General features: G+C 51.7%; 1 protein-coding gene across 4 annotated transcripts in view; it reads right to left on the bottom strand.

The window, feature by feature from the left end:
* Nucleotides 1–13,030, bottom strand: part of ZNF536 (zinc finger protein 536) — a 424,021-nt gene that overhangs the window by 162,035 nt on the left and 248,956 nt on the right. The window lies entirely within an intron of this gene.

Below are 13,030 nucleotides of genomic sequence, written 5' to 3' on the forward strand. Positions count from 1 at the left end.
GGTTCTCTTTAAACACTGAGCTTCCTTGGTACATATTTAAAATAGGCTTGTTTGCCAAGAAGCCTGGCTTGGGAGTCAGGAGGTGGCATCTTTTCCTTCTGGGTTCCTAACGCTTGGTGGTCCTCGGGTAAATCCCTTCGCCCACCGCCTGCCCTGGTTCCGTCTAGCCCAGAGGATGGAACTCCCCGACCTTTCCCCTCCAGCTCCCTGGACTCCTGCAGTCCTGTCTTCTAGGCTATCTTCCCCCACTGCCCAGCCTAGCCTCATCCTTAGCCAAATGAGAGACCAGAGATGGGTCTCAGGGAACTGGGAGGGAAAAACCAATGAAAGAGACAGTTCCCCTAAATAGTCCCCCCTGCCCCTACTTTCCCCAACCTCATTTGCAGTAAGCTGAGATCAGGTGGTAAGTCCCGGCCAATAGCTGGGGCTGACGCCTTGCCCTCCCTCTCTCCCCCTGCCTCGGTGGCCTTGCAACACAAGGGTTGGGGTGGCAAGAATCACAAACGATGGGGCACTGAGTCTCCAGAGGGCTGGCAGACACCCCACGCCAGACTTTGCACCAACGAGAGAAAGCCATGGAGATTTGGAGAGCCGTCATCATCGGAGGCCACAGGGGACGGCCCAGGCAGCATCCTCCTCTCCTGGTCAGGGGCTTAGTCCCAGTCCCGCAGGCGGTCTCACCGACTCACAGAACCGACCCGGGGTGGGGAGGGGGGGAGACCAAAAGGGACAGAGCAGAGACAGAAAACTGAAAGCAAAGAGAGGGTTCCTCTCAAAGTGTGCATGTATGCCTGTTCTCACTCCATCCTGCCAAGCTGTGGCCTCAGCCTTCACGAGTCCAGAAGCAGATCTTGGGAAGACTTCCGTTAAAAGACACGACAGGGCTGCTGAGCCTGCTGCGGAGTCCACAGAGGGACCGAAGAGATCTCCCGGCAACCGCACGCAGCTAGGGGCGCTGTCTGGACACCTGAGCACTTAGTACTTCATGACACAAAATGCCGTGGCATTTTAATTTCTAGGGAACTTCCTGTGTAACAGAAAATGCGTTTTCCCAGGTGAGTTGTGTAGTTAATTCTGAGAGTCTGCCTTGTGCAAAGAGCATCTCAGAAGCACGGCTCTCGCTTCATTAATGAAGAAGAAAACTATTTGGGGAGTCGAAGGGGTGAGCAGAACACGGAAAAATTGCATCTTTTTTAATTCCTTTGCCCGCAGATACCGGCACTTTAAAATCTTTCCAGGAGAAAACAAAAACAAAAACAAAAACAAAAAACTAATGCCTTTGAGAAGGTCCAAGGGAATGTATATACCTCCTCTCCAAAGCTTAACACTTTCCCTTGTTTTGAAAACTTTTAAAAATAACAGACCCAGATAGAACAGTGATTGCTGTGGTAGAGATGCCTGGTTCAGGGAAGACTTCCTTTTAGTTTAAAAAAAATGATTTTAAGCGGCACCTGGGTGGCTCAGTGTGTTGAGCCACTGCCTTCGGCTCAGGTCATGATCTCAGGGTCCTGGGATCGAGTCCCACATCGGGCTCTCTGCTCAGCAGGGAGCCTGCTTCTCTTCCTCTCTCTCTGCCTGCCTCTCTGCCTACATGTGATCTCTCTCTGTCAAATAAATAAATAAAATAAAATAAAAAAAAAAAAGATTTTAAATTAGTGGTATGCAGAAAAATTGGAACGTTTCTGCAAATAATTCTGCTTAACTCTTGGGAGACGAAACTTGCGTCCCGAGTCAGTATTAATCTGGTGTCTCTCTCTGGTTCATCGGAGTTCTCCGTTACGATGCCATATATAGTCATGTTAAACAGTTAGGCATTACTATGGACTGGTCAAAGTATTTGTTTAAAGAGAGAGCTATTTTAGAAAAGGATGTCCACTTGTAGAAGGTCAGTTCCCTATGGGCTCTTAGGACTAGAGCCAGGGCAGGACTCCCTGGCAAGCCTAGCACATGGGAGCTGAACCCCGTGCATAAAGGGGGAGAGGGGGAGAGGTGAAACATTCTCTGCTGCTTCCTTTTCTCACCTTCAACACAAGCTCAAAACCGTGCAGAGCTCCATTTGCTTTTGGCAAGACAGGATTTCTGGAATTGGGGAAATAGGTCATTAAAAGGGCTACAATTTGGAGAGAGAGAAAATATAAGATACTAGGATCTCAAATAGCTTCTCTAAAGCAACATTTTGATGAGTTAAGTGAAAATGAATCAGAAACACATGGATTAAATTTCCCTTAAAATACACAAGGGCTTCAAAATCAAGCTCTGTGGGCCAAATGTGTTTCTGGTTTTACCAAGCCTAGAGCCCTTTCTTAATTGTCTGGCAGGGGAGTGTGTGGGACACCCCCGCTGGTGATTGGGCCACCCATGGGGTCTCTTCCCTTTGGCACTGAGCGACGCTGCTGTTGACAACCACATTGCCAGCCCTCCCCAGGCCCTCAGGGCCGGCGATGGGCAGGCGCTTTTCGTCCCCAACCTGGGGGCTGTGACTGACCATGGCTGTGGCAGGCAGCATGTGGGCCTCCCAGAAGTGACCTACAAGACATTATCAGTGGGATGGGTCTCCCTGGGCTCTGCACACCCCTCTCTTCCCTCAGGCCCGGCCAGGGACCCGAGAGGACCCATCCCAGAGACCGTGAAGGGGCCCAGTGCAGAATGGGATCATCTGTGAACCTAGCCGGGTGAGGAGAACCAGGCAAGAGACTGAGTCTGGGAACCGCTGGCCGGCAGGGAGCTGCCACCTCCGGAGAAAAGCCGGGTTATGAGCAGACGGGCAGACCACTGGTTCTACCCCTAACTCTTTCTCATGGCCTGCAACGCCCCTTCCTACGTGCGCCCCACAACTGCGCTGAACTCCTCAGACTCCCGACTGTACTCCAGACCATTTTCTCTTCTCCTCAAGCTCTCCCAGCTGGCACCCAACTTAGAGTTTTTTTGTTTTTTTTAAGATTTTATTTACTTATTTGTCAGAGAGAGAGAGAGAGAGAGAGAGAAAGAGAGCACAGGCAGAGTAGCAGGCAGAGGCAGAGGGAGAGGCAGGCTCCCTGCAGGGCAAGGAGCCCGATGTGGGACTCGATCCCAGGATGCTGGGATCATGACCTGAGCCGAAGGCAGCTGCTTAACCAACTGAGCCACCCAGGCGTCCCCCAACTTAGAGTTTTGCTCCTGCTGTCCCTCCACCCGGGATTCTCTTTCCCCAGAACTCACAGGGAGACCCACATTCAGGCTTTGGTCCCAAAGGTGAAGGGGTCTCCGATCATGTCATCCGAAGACCCACACACCTCCCAAGGCCCCACATGCACTTTCTCTGGCTTCTTCCTTCATAGCATCCAACTACCACCCCTTGCAGATACGAAGGGACCCATGCATTGTCTGCTTACCACCTGTCCCCTCCCCAGAACATGGGTGTACATGAACATGGGCCATTTACTGCCATGTGGCCTTGGTTGGCCCTCAGCTCAAAGCAGGAGCTCCACACACACTTTTTTTTTTTTTTTTTTAACTGTACATTTTTCAATAAAGAATCAGAGGAGGAAAACAAGTTGAAATTCGGAGGCCTCAAGAGGGAGACTGCATTGAATAGCCTGGGAGAACCTGACCCAGGGCAGCAGCAAAACACCAGAAATGCCCCCCAAGGGCTCAGCATCTTAAGGAGCTGGAGTGTGATGCCAGCAGAGTGCACAGGAGGTCAGGGGCATGCCGGAAGCCTTCCTGGAAGAGGTGGGCTGGGCGGGGGAAGAGACTCCCAGCTCCCTCTCCAAGCAGGTGGAAGGAACCACGAACACACACTGAGAATCAGCAAGGCCACAGGTGGGTTTTCTAGAAGATGGGGACATGGTGCTAAGGCGCCATTCACTATTTCCCTTGCCCACTTTCTGGCTTTTAAAGAAAGATCTCACTGGCATGAGAAGAATTAGCGCCCCCCCGTGCTTAAAGAGAACTTAATCGGTAGAAGAATACAGTGAAACAGATATTTTTAAAGTAATCCACGTTCCAATGACTATTGTAGTTATTGTAAAATATTTGTTATGCCTTTTTTCCATCATTTAAATGAAGTACTCCTTTCTTAAAAAAAAAGAAAAGAAAAGAAAAGAAAGAAAAGAAAAAAGAAAGAAAACTGTAGAAACCTCTATTTTCAGTAAGGCATAAATTCCCAAAAGATTTCTACATCATTTATTTCTTTATAAGAAAAAAAAAAAAACTATAGCTTTTAAGATCCTCTTAAGATAATTTACAGCCCCTTCATTTGGTTATGGGGGGGGCGTGTGGAGGCTAGGGAGAAGACCAGAGGAGATGTCTTTGGCTGCTGGTAGGTTTCAAGGAATTCTTACCAAAATGACATCGACCGCAGGTTGGACTGATCTTTTTTAAAATGCACTTGGTCAGTCGCCATAACTTGTGGGGCTGAGTTTTCTCTTGGGATTCGAGTGCACGGAAAGGAGAAGGCATGATTTGGAGATAACGTCTCCCCTGGAGACATGTTTTGCCATATTCTTTTTTAAACAAAGAAGACATCTTAAGCACCTTGCAATATCTTTCATTTAATCGTTGGCAGAAGGCAAGTCCCCGATGAACGCTGGCCTGTGTCTTTCTCTTTAACCAGCTGAGTGATCCAAGCTTTTAATATAGCCGTTCCAATTATTGTAAAAGTCATCTAGTACCTTATAACCACAAATATTGACAGTTTATTGCACAACACATTCCTGACATTTGAAGGTCACACCATACATAATACATACTCTTTTATAAAAGTGTCTGGAACAAAGAGATACATGATAAGCAATTACTTCTCCCGGCTTGTATGTATGTACAGTGCAGGCTGACTTGAGGTTGCTTGGGAAGAACATGCACCATTTTAAATAATCTATTGAGGCAGCATGGAGGCAGTCATGATGGATAATTATGAAATGGCTCGTGGACACGCTGCCGTCGGATTGGCTGGCCGGGCCGTGGGGTCTGGGCGATTCTCCTCCTCCGAGCTTCAGGTCACAATGCCACTTGGCCGTGGAGAGCCCTGCCTCACTTCGCCCTCGGCTTTTCCCCGCAAAGCCACCAAGCATAACGGAGTCACAATATGTTCTTGTTTTTCAGACCAGTCCGCACGCAGTGGAAAGGAATTTTAAAAATCCGCCAGGCCTGCTTCAAGGGGAACCCTCCTGTCCCCGGCCTCCTGACCGTGGCCACAGTCCTCATCTCACAGCCATCACGTTGCCACCACGCTGCCCGGCCCCAGGACCATGGCATCTGCAAGGATACGTGGCTGCCAGGCCCGGGTAAAAGCCGGAGTGTGGAGGGTGCTCCAAAAATCTGGGACAGGGCAAGGCCGTGCAGATCTCCAGAGGAAAATTCTGAGCTGGAAAGTGCCTTACACTGTCCCCTCCTCCGTCTCATCCCTACTTGTCCTTCTAGCCCTAAGTATGACAGAAAGGGTCCAGCCACACCCTAAGCAGAAACGGTTCCCAGTCCAAGGCTTCAGGTCAAAACCAAGTTCCACCAATTCTTAGAATTGTGTTTCTGGGTGAATTACATAAAACCTCTCTGAGGCTCAGTTTCCTTAACTGCAAAACAGGGGGCAGACATGACGGCTCATAGCATGGTTCCTGGTGCAGGATATGCCCCAATGAATGGTAGCTTTTAATAGGAATATTGCCAAAGGGACCTGTCCTGTGCCACGATGGCATAGTGAGGACAGGAGAGGCCTGTGGCTTTAGGGCTCTCCTCCCCCCACGAGCCTGAAGCTTTGGAACCAGACACATCCCCAAGGACAAGAATGACGGACAATGTTCCTTTCCTCAAAGTTCGGGGTGGTGCAATTTCCCCAAAGCTCTGAAGACCCAGGAAATTCTCTCAAGTTAACAGAGAAAAGCAATTCAGGCTGCAGGCGAGCCTCACATAGATGACAATCTTTAATCACAGATGACGCGGCAGGTCATTAGAACCTACACCAGACTCCCTTCCAAATAATACTAACGGCTGCGGTTTGGGGAGGAAAAACAAATATACACACACACACCCATGCACACATAAATGCAAATACATACATATATATATATATATATATATATATATATTTAGAACGGTATTAAAATAAATAATCAGCAAATTCTCAAGATAATCAAAAGGGCTTCGAAGAGTAATTTTATTTTGATTTCCAGAATGAAGGCCCTGAAATTTAAGACACGGGACCAAAATGATTTCTATAAAGATGACGTGTTTATTAGCATTAAATCCCAGGGAAGGGGGCTTTCCTTATAAAGAACACATTTTTGCATCTGAAAGGCATGCCTATTAGAATGTGTGTGTTTCTTTAAGAAGCTATTCTGTTTTAGAGGGTAGCGGGTAAGATAGGGCGTCACGTGATCCGGAGGTTGCTATGGTAAATATGCATTTTTTATTGAAGAGTAAACAGTGGCAGAAAACAAGTGTCAGTTGCCAGCTCTGAAGTTACTGCCATTTTTGAGCCTCACTGACTTCTTCCAGCCCTTTTAATTTGAGAACCTTTATCAGAAAAACACTATCACTGAATCAAAATTAAAATTTTTTTGAGCAAATGCTAAACCTTTCAAAACCCTGTAATAATAATTACTTTGGATGACATATAAAAATTAGCAAAAAAAAAATAATTATAATAATCTCTCCTGTTCTGTTCATCTCAGCACATAGATCTTTCTGGAGATCTGTTGTTCAGCGGGTGCAACTCCAAAAAGCAAAACCTTTGGCCTTGGCTCAGGCCACAGAGCAGAGGAGCCAAAGCTATGGCCGAGGCTACCCCACTGTCCATTCTCTTGGTACCTGCAGGCAAAACAAAGCCAGACACCCTGGGGAATGGTTCTCCCTGTCCCGTGTCCTTATCCGGCGAGGCAAGGCTACTGGAAAGGCAGTGGACGGTTGCAAATATGGCTAGGGCACTTTTAGCAAAGTTTTCACTGTTTCCCTTCTTGCGGGAATTGGGAAGAGCCTGGCAGTTCTCGATATCTGCTTGGGTGACCTTACCCAGTGATGTATCAGGCGTGTTACCAGAGAGCAACCAGTTCAATCCTGAGCGAGGCTTCCGCTGCTTTTCTGGCTGGGGGAAGAGCCTGGATTTCGTTCTTCCCTGATACCAGCTTTCTTTCCAGATGTGGCTGGCGGAGAACAAGGCTGCAGTTCCTCTTCCTCCACATCTGGCGTGTAGTAGGTGACACACCGCTCTTCACCCGACACACGAGCGCGGGAATGGTTCTTGAACAAATGAACTGACCCTAGCTCCCGGCAGAACCAGCTTCCTGGGTAGCAGCCTCTAACAGGAAGGTCAAGCCTGCTCTTTCTTCCTTTGATCGCAGATAAAAGTATCAAGTGTTGGCAAATTTCTCAAAGGGAACTTTCCAGACTCTGCGAATCCCACAGACGCGTCCAAAGGAATCCCGATAGGGGCCAAGGAGCAGACTAAGCAGGACAAGGGTGTCGTGTAAGGAGCCCCCAGGGAGGAGGGGTGGCAACAAGAAGCCTCGTTTGTGGGGGATGGGGACAGCAGGCCAGAGCAGGGTGTCCGCGAGGCCTCCAGGCCGGCTCCGAGACTGCCTGGCCTGAAGGGACCAGCTCCCGACACTGCCATCTGTTGGACTCCAAGACCTGAGTTCAAGTTCTCTGTTCTGTGATTCCCGAGCACACTGTGACACCTCTGTGAGCCTTAGGCCCCTTGTGGGTACAACTACATAATCACTGGATAATGGTACATATCACAAAGGAAACGGAGCATCTCATGAAATAGTGGCTTTGCAAAGCCGTAATGCCCCTGACATCCCACAGAGTCGCCACGGCAGGGGAGGACCATCACTGGCTTCTGGTCTGGCCCTGCCACTCCGGGTGCTGGGCAAATGTTCCCGAGCCTGGCCCAGCCTCCAAACACAGTTTGTAAAGTGGGAGGAATGGCACGTACTTTGCAATCTCTTGCAAAAACCAAATGAAATAGTATGCGGAAAAGGCATTAGGTAGATTCTCAACGAACAGTCCGCTCCTCTACCGAGATCCCAAACACTCACAACGCAGAAAACCAGGAGAACCCGGCAGGTAACGGTCCATCGAAGGGGATCGCCATGGGAGCCTGTCAAACGGCCAGCGCTTCCCTCCCCAGGAATTCCCAGGAGGATTCACACTGCCAGACTGGGACGATCATGTCCCCCGTGCCAAATGCCACCAGTCACTGGGGTGGGGAATCCAAGCCCGAGGCCCCATCACGCCTACATTTTCTAGTCCCTATGTCATAGCTTATATGCCACCTGTCGTCAAGGCACTGCCTAGACATGACCGACTTACTCCAAATGTCCCTTTGAGGTGAGCAGTGGGGGTGGGGACTGGAGGAAAAACTCCAGGGAGGTTGAGGACTGGGATGATGGAGAGAGAGGAGCAGACAGTGTCTTGGGCGGCTCAGGCCTCCCCAAGCTTTGCTCCGCCTATCCACGAGACGGCCAGTATTAGGGGCGATGGGCAGCTGCGTCTAACCGTCTCTGCCCTATCTGCCCACTGCAGCATGGAGACTGGAGCCCATACTCCCTCTGACCAGCCCGGGCACCGTCCTGGGAAAGTACACCCGAAGACCGAGGAAGAGCCTTGGAGTTGTCCTCTGGGCACAGGGCGGTGACCTGGGACTCAACGTATGACGTGAGCTGGAAACTTCCCTCAACAAGGCTTAGGGGGGCCCTACCCTGACCTGCTCTGGATCTGTCCAGAGGTATCCCCAGAACATCATGAGAATCCAGGGCCCGCTCTCCTGGCTCTGGAGAAAGGCGAGAACCTTTTTCCTGATGAACCTCGGAAGCTCACCACACTCGGGTCCCACTTCAAAGCACCAACCCCAGACTCCAGGCCTACCACCACCCCCTGCTTGTCTGATTCATCCCACTCGATCTTGAGGGTTCCGCCCCAAGGACATTTCCTCTGGGAGATGTTTTCTGACTTTGGGATCACCCCAGAACCCAAGACTCACAATATCACCCAGAGTCTGGGACTTGGTCCACGAGCATGATGCCTGCCTCATTTCGGATGCTCCCTCTAGAAGGTCCACTCTTTCAAAGGCTGGGACGGAGTTTAGTTTTCCACCTTTGTGTCTCTAAAGCTTCCCAGCACAGAACAGGTGCTCAGTAAATACTGAGCAACGTGTAAATAAAGGAAGTCATCTTTTCCTTTTAAGTTCTTTGCTGGCCTCTGTGGACCTGCCAGATGACATCGCACTGCAGCCTGGTGGCCTGCGCTGGGGGGAATGGGCTGCAGCCAGCTCTCCCCCGAGGGGAGGGGAGACCCTGAGAGTCTGGCCTCTGCAGAGCCCCGCCTCCTGTCAGTCCAGCCACTTACCCTGGAGTGTCAGGGTACTCCTCCGGCCTCTCCTTGAGACCCCGCAAGGTTTCTACTGCCAGAGCCCAACTCCCATCAAGGGAAACAGAGCCTGCTCACCGGAGCCGCACCTGCCCCATTTGCTGTTCAAGATTGTTCACAATTTCTCTTGCCCCAAGGCCTTTCTTGTCCATGCCTGCCCTGGCCAGGACCCAGCACCTGTCTGCACAGACCTCAGACACTGGGTGTGGTTTGGGTGCTCCAGGAGCCCTGTCCTAGATGCTGGGGGGCAGGTAAAGGGGGCGTGATTCAGGGGAACAGAATCTTGGGGTGCATGCAAGAAGCGGGGCAGGTGCTGGCCCCGGATGGCTGTGCTGCTGGGAGAGCAGAGGCCACGCCCGGGGTAGCGCATCAGGCCGTCTGTTCTGTCTCTACTTCTTGCTGAGTGTCGGGGCCCGAGGAAAGAGTCTGCCCGGACATATGTTCCTGGGGAGGAGAGAGGGGGCTGCTCTGCACACACTACCTGACTGGGAAAGAGGGCTCTGCTTCCCCATCTGTGGGATGCTCCCTACATGCTCCTTTCCGTCAGCCTGGAACCCTGGCCCTGCAGGTGCTCAGAGCCTCCCACCCCTTCCCCTGTCCCCCTCCCAGCTCACCCCTTGGTGGGCATCACGCAGGGGTGACTGTTACGCTTGCTTCCCCCAGCAAATCTTTGGTCTGTCTGGTTTTCCCTTGGAATCCCCAGCCTCTAGCCAGGTGCCTGGCACATAGCAGGCAGGCGGTCTTTTTTGGACAAACAACAATTTGACAAGGGCGACGCCACGTTGCTAGATCGGATTCTGGTGACTTTTCCTTTCTCATGGAAAATCAGTTCCCGTGTTCTCTTTGGAGACTCTTCCTCAGGAATATTCCACGCAGTGCTACATTCACAACACATATTGTCCTGTGATGCTAATTTCTATCCCATAACCGAGAGAGACAACTAAGTGTTGCAAGGTTATTCAACACTCCTGCCCCCGATCCTCTGACTTCTCCTTAGGGGAAAATTGCACAGGAATACATTTCCTCATCTGTATGTTAAAGCATGGTTATAATCCACCTACCATGATTGCAATTTTGGGAATCAAAACGGAGATCCAAACAGCAGTGTGATCTACATTTTAGCCACATACATTATAATAAATTAAGTCAAAGAAAGAGTTCTGCATTAACTCTCGGTCTATTCCCTTAAAACCCTGTAAGAACAGCAGAGCCGCCCTCTGGAAGGACGGCTGCCCGCCCAGCCTCGGGCCCCCACCCTGCCGCTGCCCCACAGCCCGGAAGGGGAGGTGACCGAGCCAGCTGCCAGGTGACAGCGGCGCTCAGCCCTGCGTGCTCTGAGCAGTGACTGAATCAGGCTGTGCACCACAGGTTCGAAGGCACAGTGCGGCTGCCTGCCATCCTTGGCCAAGGGCACGCGGAAGCCTCTGGAAAGTGGCAGGCAGTGTGGGCGGCACGCTGATGCAAGAGTCTGACGTGTTCAGACCCCGGAGCCGGGGACTTGGAGCCGGAGACAGACAGCACACGGTGCCCACCACCTTCATGTCCTAGCCTGAGTCCTTATCTGTACCTGGACCTCTGTTTCTGCTGCCGTGAAATGTGGGGACAGCACTCAGGGAGGTGGCAAACGTCCATCACACAGAGCGTCCACTTGCTAAATTTGGGTTCAGCGTTTACAAACGTGGGGGGCATTTCACCCCTAGCTTCACCGGAGAAACCGGGCCCACCACTGTCCCCAGGAGTCATGGCTGTTGGGCTGGGCAGAGGGGGCGCCTCCTCCCCACCAGGCCCCTCCCTCTGCCCTGCTACCTGGCTGTCCCCACCCTGCGGTTGCCAGACACCCTTTCCACCCCTAAAGACGGCCTCAGTAACCTCGGTTGAGCAAATAAGGCAGAAGCCTCCAGACTAATTCCCATAATTATGATGGGCCTATTATTTCAAAGCCAGCGATGATTGTGGGGTCAGGTGCTCAGAGGAAGAGGGAGAGAAACATACTTTAAAGTGATAGCAAATATCCTTTGATTCTTTGCTATGATACCAAATTGCATCCAGAAATGCCGAGACATGCGCTCACAACCTTAGTCAGATTTCAAAGAGGGCTCAGCGGGAAGGGCAGTGATGAGAGAGAGAAAGAGAGAGAGAGAGAGAGAGACAAACAGGGAGCTACGATATTTAAAGCCCTCTGTCCCAGGGCAGGGCTGCTGGGCCTTGCAAAGGGGGGACACTGGCACCCGCTGGGCCCGCCACACTGGCCTGGAGGCCTCGCACTCCCCACACCTGGCGTTCAGCTCTTTCGAAGGCAGGAACGGCCAACCTTCTTCGACCTGCCTTGTCCAGTGCTCCTGCCCAGCCACGTTCCCTGGCCTCCCGGCACACCCCCAGCCTCAGAACCTTTTCTGGATATTTCTACACAATGCCATGCTGCTCCGGCTTGCTCTCCAATTTTTCTTGTGTGTTTAGATTCCAACCTGCTTACCAAGAGCACCCCGTGGGTTCGCCTGTCTTGTCACCGCCTACAAAGCAGAGCGAAGGGCCGGCCCACAGAGTCACTCAATAAACACATGTTGGTTGACCTTTCCATTGTGAAAGACACTGCTATTATCTCCTCCAGGGCGTTCTTTGTAGGGCTTCCTCAAGGAGAAAAGCGGGTCTGACCAAGGGACTACAGTGCAGTAGACTCTCTGGTCTCATTTCTGGCTCAGCTGGGGCCCCCACCTTTGCTCGGATGTGCATGTGTTCTTCCAGGGAACAGACATTCACAGGGTGCGCCCTCTGAGCTTGGCACAGTGTTCTGGGGATGGGGACAGGGCGTGGGGTGGGAAGCAGGCGGGGTGGCCCGCACGGCACAGGGGGCATCAGGGACTCGGGCGGCGGGGGGTGACCTGTGCGTCCTGCAGTGAGGTGAGCAGTTCTTTCTCTGGTCCTCGCTAGTCGGGGAGAAGTACGTCACAGCAAACATGGTGACAGAACCTGCTTTTCACTCCCTGACCTTGCCCCCTCTGAGAACAAATCTCTGCCCCGTATCGGTTCCTCAACCGGGTCCCCTTCCAAATGTTCTCCTTTTAACTTATAGGGCTTTCCTTTCAGGAGCAGGAAGCCAGGCAGCGCTGGGGACGTCCCACCATAAATCTGTGGCTGTGGGGTGAGCCCCTGGAAAGCCCCCGGCTTTATCAACGCGGCCCCCAGAGCTGTGCTCCCTGCTCCTGTGCTCCATTGCAGGGCACCCGCTGGCCTCCTATTTTGTGCCAATAGCAAGACGCACTGCCCATGAGGACGAGAGGAGGCTGAGTTTCACTCTGAGGGGGCCATGCCTGCCAGGGGGGCCAAACACCCAGAAAAATAATGATGATGATGATGATGATGATGATGATGATGTGACCATCATATATTATATCATTGATATAGAAACCAACAAATGTTAAGTGAATGCTGAATGCTGTGATTAACATCCCCCTGTACAGATAGGAATACTGAGGCCACAGAGGGGGCAGGCCTCGTCCAGGTTCGCACAGCCACTGAGGACAAAGCAGACTGGAGTCAGGGTCTCCGACTCCTGAGACAAAGCTGTGAGCTCCCCAGGGAGGACTGACATTCACAGTGAGGGTGGGTGACATCATAGGGAGAGGAGGGACACAGAGGGCTGCTGTTGGAGGGAGCCCGGCTTGGAGGGGCTGCCAGGGGCGGGGGTAGG

This window comes from Mustela putorius, unplaced genomic scaffold (assembly GCF_011764305.1).
Source record: "Mustela putorius furo isolate JIRA1106 unplaced genomic scaffold, ASM1176430v1.1 tig00000174_pilon_pilon_pilon, whole genome shotgun sequence".
In the NCBI taxonomy this organism is placed as follows: Eukaryota; Metazoa; Chordata; class Mammalia; order Carnivora; family Mustelidae; genus Mustela; species Mustela putorius.